At 52.0% G+C, this 6,000-nt stretch overlaps 1 long non-coding RNA gene across 1 annotated transcript in view; it reads left to right on the top strand.

The window, feature by feature from the left end:
• The first annotated feature begins 993 nt into the window (after positions 1 to 993).
• Positions 994 to 6,000, top strand: part of LOC147106564 (uncharacterized) — a 41,745-nt gene continuing 36,738 nt past the window's right edge. The window contains exon 1 of the long non-coding RNA XR_015081063.1: positions 994 to 1,744. This is a non-coding gene — a long non-coding RNA (uncharacterized LOC147106564). The remainder of the gene's footprint in view (positions 1,745 to 6,000) is intronic.

The raw sequence follows: 6,000 nt of genomic DNA, 5'->3' as shown, positions 1-6,000 counted from the left end.
AGTGGGGGAGGGAAAGGGAGAGTGGGGGAGGGAAAGGGAGAGTGGGGGAGGGAAAGAGAGAGTGAGGGAGGGAAAGGGAGAGTGGGGGAGGGAAAGGGAGAGTGGGGGAGGGAAAGGGAGAGTGGGGGAGGGAAAGAGAGAGTGGGGGAGGGAAAGAGAGTGGGGGAGGGAAAGGGAGAGTGGGGGAGGGAAAGAGAGAGTGGGGGAGGGAAAGAGAGTGGGGGAGGGAAAGAGTGGGGGAGGGGAAGAGAGTGGGGGAGGGGAAGAGAGTGGGGGAGGGAAAGAGAGTGGGGGAGGGAAAGAGAGTGGGGGAGGGAAAGAGTGGGGGAGGGAAAGAGTGGGGGAGGGAAAGAGAGTGGGGGAGGGAAAGAGAGTGGGGGAGGGAAAGAGTGGGGGAGGGGAAGAGAGTGGGGGAGGGAAAGAGAGTGGGGGAGGGAAAGAGAGTGGGGGAGGGAAAGAGAGTGGGGGAGGGAAAGAGTGGGGGAGGGAAAGAGAGTGGGGGAGGGAAAGAGAGTGGGGGAGGGGAAGAGAGTGGGGGAGGGGAAGAGAGTGGGGGAGGGGAAGAGCGTGGGGGAGGGGAAGAGCGTGGGGGAGGGGAAGAGCGTGGGGGAGGGGAAGAGAGTGGGGGAGGGAAAGAGAGTGGGGGAGGGAAAGAGAGTGGGGGAGGGAAAGAGAGTGGGGGAGGGGAAGAGTGGGGGAGGGAAAGAGAGTGGGGGAGGGAAAGAGAGTGGGGGAGGGAAAGAGTGGGGGAGGGGAAGAGAGTGGGGGAGGGGAAGAGAGTGGGGGAGGGGAAGAGAGTGGGGGAGGGAAAGAGAGTGGGGGAGGGAAAGAGAGTGGGGGAGGGAAAGAGAGTGGGGGAGGGAAAGAGTGGGGGAGGGGAAGAGAGTGGGGGAGGGGAAGAGAGTGGGGGAGGGGAAGAGCGTGGGGGAGGGGAAGAGAGTGGGGGAGGGGAAGAGCGTGGGGGAGGGGAAGAGAGTGGGGGAGGGAAAGAGAGTGTGAGGGAGTGAAAGAGGGAGAGAAAGAAAGCGAGAAAGAGTGAGAGGGAGGGAGAAAAAGAAAGAGAGGGAGAGGCTGAGCGGTGGCACCCGGCACCAAGACTGATGGTAAAAGTGGGCGGATTGGTTCGTTTTAAATTCCTCTTTCACAGGCTCATGATCCACAACGGACCCAAGAGTCATGAAAGTGACATCATAGGCAAGGCAGGGCGACTGGAGGGTCTGTGTCTATGCGTTTGCACATGCTGGATGATTAAAAAGCACGTGGATTTTCTGGGGTAGGAATTTGTCCTGGGGCGGTACACCATTGACTGCCCGTTATACGACATTGATGCCAATATCGAGCGGGGCGTATAACGGGCGGCCGATGCGAACTGCTGTAAATCTTGTTAACGCATTGACCCGGCTTTAAATTTTACTGTTGAGCAGCAATTGACAACGCACCTGTTGGTCCGGCAGCAGTGCCTGGCGGCAGACTATTTTGGAAGAGGAGAAGCAGGGCCAGCAGTAGTTCAGGTCCTGGCGGATTCAGGGGTATACGAATTGGACTGTTAGGATTTGGTGTTATACAAATTAGTGTGGATATGATATGCCAGTTTCCTGATCTTCAGCCAGAAACTGTGTGAAGAGATTCTGCCTCATCAGTGGACCATATCTAACTCATGCCAACTGCCATAACCAGACCTGAGCCAAGGAAGTGACCACCATACCAAACTCCTATGCCACTTGTGCATTCCAAGCAGACCTTGGTATGCATTTCAGTATGACCTTGATTGAGTTGGTAGAATTATTTGATATGCTGCATAATATTGTCATTGAAAGATGCATGTGCCTGCTTCCTGAAGAGGAGTAGCAGCAAGCCAGCCTTTGAACAGGATAAGGGGGAAGCAGGATCCTCGGCAGAACAGCAGCAATACCTGAGGTGGTACAGGTACAAAGAGCAATCATCCATGTTCCTTTCTGCAAACAGAATTCAGAACATTGTAAATATGTATTGGTATAAGTTGCCTGACTGGCCTCCATTTTTTATCACAAGACTAATTTTCCTTTTAGAATATTTAGTAATGAGTGCAATATTTACAGTGTTAAGTAGTTGCTCTTATTTAAGATTTGCGTTGCTTTGACATACTTTATACAAGGTGCTGTCATACTAAACCCCTTGTGTTGTGTATTGAGCAGTACTATCCCTTTGTGCAGTGTGTACTAGTGTGTTTGTGGTTTTTTCCAAGTACAAATAAATGCTTTTATTGGAAGAAGTGATCATGGAGCATTCATGAAATATCTCATGGGGACTCGTCTGAAATTCCACGAGCTATGTACACCAGACCTGGATACTTTACTTGTGAGACAGGAATAGTTGTACTGTGCTGGGTGTCTGGCTACATGCTTTGCAACTTTTCTTCTGTCACTTTCCCAGAAATATGTGCTGCAAAGGAACTGATGATGACATGTGAAGCCTGTTCCTGTGCTTCGCCAAATATTCTGCTGTTGGAGGCTTAGTCCTGACTGCAGCCACTGATCCCTGTGAGTAGGGAGTCTCTGGGGGGCATTTTAACTCGGGTGCGGGATGGTGTGTTATCCGAATTTCATGTTTCCCACAGGAATCTAAATGGATGTGGGAGATTAATGCAATTTTAACTTAAGTGGCCAATTGATTTTCAACGTGCGGGAAGCCTTTGCAAATGGGTTTCTCGTGACTGAAAGTCCCCTCCGATGACGTCTTCATTGCTGCTGCATTTAAGGTCCACAGCAAGCCTTGCTTCTTCTGCAGACTGCCAAGCTTCTTGACTGTGCAGTGAGGCAGCTGCAGCAAACATGACCAACTGGAGGGCAAGAGCAGCTCCTCGCTTTAACGAGGCAGCACTGCAGGCATTGGTGGATGGGGCTAGGGCCCACAGGGAGGTCCTGTTCCCTTCATCAGGGAAGAAGAGGCCTCCCACTCAGACCAAGGCTGTGTGGGTGCAGGTGGCTGAGGAGGTCAACTCTTTGGGAGTCACACGGCGAACCTGGATACACTGCAGGAAAAGATTTCATGACATTCAGCCCCATGGAAAAGTGAGTATGAATTTCCCATCACCCTCAATGTGATCCCCATTGCCTTTCCTCACCAGCACTCAGCTTTAGCAATCTCTTCCTCCACATCCCACTTGACACTGACATCCATGCACCCTTACCCATTATAACAACAGAAAATGCTGGAAAAACTCAGCAGGCCAGGCAACATCCGTGGAGAGAAAATAGAGTCAACGTTTTGGGTCAAACCCTTTGTCAAGACTGGAAAAGCACAGGAAATGAAATAGATTAAAAGGCCAGGCTGGGAGAGAACAAAAGAGAAGTGAAGAGACATTAAGAGGTATTCAAAACGAGACAGTGATAGGACTAGTGGAGACAAAAGACGGCTCTAGATTAGGTGTGAAATGCGCTGGCAGAATGGGAGACAGCTGCCATGTGGGGGAGAAAAAAAGGGGGGGGGAAGGGCCAAAACAAAGGTGTGGATAAAAAACGAAGTAAAAATGTAATGGGTGCCGAGGTTATGATCTGAAATTGTTGAACTCGATATTGAGTCCGGAAGGCTGTAACGTGCCTAATCGGAAGATGAGGTGCTGTTCCTTGAGCTTTACCCTTACCCATTCCCCCTCTCTATGCTCACATTCACATAACTATTCCACCATGTAGCCCTCACACTCCCTATTACTCTCATCATTTGAACGCAACTGACAACAAACAGGGAGGGCCCTTGGTCTTGCAACCTCACTCCATCTTTGTCTCCTTCTAAGTATCTATGCTATGCAATCTCTACACTCACTCCTTCATTCTCACTCAACCTCCACTTGTTTCCCTCATTGCAGGAAAAAAGAGCTCACAACAAGAGAGAGCGAGCCAGGACAGGAGGAGGGCCACCCTCAATAGCCCACCTGACCCCCTGGGAGGAGGCCGCCCTGGAAATCATCAGCATTGAGGATGATTCGCACGTGGGGGACGGACAGACGGGTGCAACACAGCAAGCTGGTGACAGAAAAGTTTCCCACCTCTCTCTTTGACATTGCATGAGTCGCTGATAATGATTGTGAAGCTGTAATGGATGCACTTATGAGCATCTGCAAAAAGCTATGTGCATGTAGCCTATGCATTACATCTCTGACTCCTTTACTACCCCACAGGACCATCACACGCATCCGTCCCCCCTAGCCAGGAAGAAGAGGCTGAGCAGCCAAACTCCTCAGAGGAAGCTGCAACCTCTGAGGGCGCAGCGTCAGCAGAATTCAGTGCACCCAGCACCAGCGCAGACACTCACACCTCGGTGGGACCTTCGGGACATAGAGTAGTGTTGTCACCTGGTGTATCACAGCTCACAAGTGAGCATCAGCAGATTGTGGAGACAGGGACAGCAGTGGAGTGTCCTAGTCGGAGGGCGCAGGACTCTGCCAGCTCAGCTCAGCTCAGCAGCATGTCGACCCTCTGCCTCTGGGTCCATCCATAAGATCAGAGGTGATGGAACTCCAGGCACAGATGCAGGAGTCTCTGGCAGGTTTTGTCTCTAGGGTCACTGCGAGTGTGGAGCGAATGGAGGAGTCCATAACGAACATGAGCAGAGCCTTTGTGGAGTCATTGGCGCATGAACGCATCACCACGGAAAGGATGGGTATCTCCGTGGAAACGATTGCTACCTCCGTGGTAAGGCTGGCTACCGTACAGGAGAGGATGGCTACGGTAGAGGAGAGGAGGGCTATGGCCACGGAGGAGCTTAGTCGCCAGAGTATGGAAAACATGGTCATTGTTCAGAATAGAATGACATCTCTTAAGGAGCGATGGGCATCTATTTAACATAGAAACCAGACCTTCATGGAAGTCCTCCTGAGTAGGACTGCCATTGCAGATACAGGTCCCCATGGCTCCCCTGATGTGCAGCAAGGTGCTCTCCAGCCACTTGCAGGCGCGGAGGGGGAGCTGACCCATGAGAGGGAGGTTGGTGGCAGACCTCAAGGCAGTGGGGGTTCCTCTCCAAGCGCTCACACTTCTATGCCACTGCAGAGCCCTCGGTCAGAGCCCCACCGGAGTCCACACCCAAGTGAGATAGACGTCTCAACCCCTGCACAGCCACAGGAGCAGCAGACTGTTGACGAGCCCTCACAGGCTCGCCACCCCAGAGGACGCCCGCCAAAGGTGTCAAGACAGGAGCAGCAGGAAAGTGAGCAAGGGGCCTCCACATCTGCTGAAGCTACAGGGGAACCACTACGTAGGAGCACGTGTAAGAGGAAGATAAAGCAAGTAGTCACAAGGGTAGTCACTTGGGTGAAATTTGATGTATTGTTAGAAAAAGCCATCAGATTAATCATGGTAATAGAAAATCTGATGGCTACTGCTGTATTTGTGGCATGTGTCATTTCGCGAATGGGACTTTCACGTTGAGGGCTTAGGATTACTTGCAATTGTCAGTATGCTCGTCAAATAGCTAGGAATCTACAGGCTGTTGGCCATTGTCGATGCTCAGGTAAGAAGCTGCGAGGCAAAAGTGATTGACTAGGCTAAGCAAATCTGGCTAGGATGAGTGCGTTCCTTGCATCCCAGGCAGCAGTGTTCTCGCGTAATGCTGCCGCTGGTTGATGGGCCTCTGCAGGATGTTCGTTTTTGCCCCCCTCCTCCTCCTCATCTGAGGAGGATATGTGAGGAGCCACTTGGTCCGCAGGAATCTAAGCCACGACGCTGTGCCATGTTGTGAAGTGCACAGCAAACCACGATGATTCTGGAGACCCTGGCTGCTGAGTACTGCAGGGCTCCACCTGATCTATCCAGGCATCTGAAGCGCATCTTCAGCAAACCGATGGTTTGTTCGATAATGGATCTGGTTGACATGTGGCTGGAGTTGTAGCGCTCCTCAGCTTCGTTGGCTGGCCTCCTCAACGGTGTCATCAGCCACATCCTCGGGATAGCCCTTGTCTCCAAGTAGCCATCCGTTAAGTTGGTCTGGCAGACGGAATAGCGGAGGCACACTAGACTGGCGCAG

The sequence above is a fragment of the Somniosus microcephalus genome, chromosome 15, assembly GCF_052327205.1.
Source record: "Somniosus microcephalus isolate GS21.2 chromosome 15, FLI_Smic_1.0, whole genome shotgun sequence".
In the NCBI taxonomy this organism is placed as follows: Eukaryota; Metazoa; Chordata; class Chondrichthyes; order Squaliformes; family Somniosidae; genus Somniosus; species Somniosus microcephalus.
This window is presented reverse-complemented; position numbering and strand designations above follow the sequence as displayed.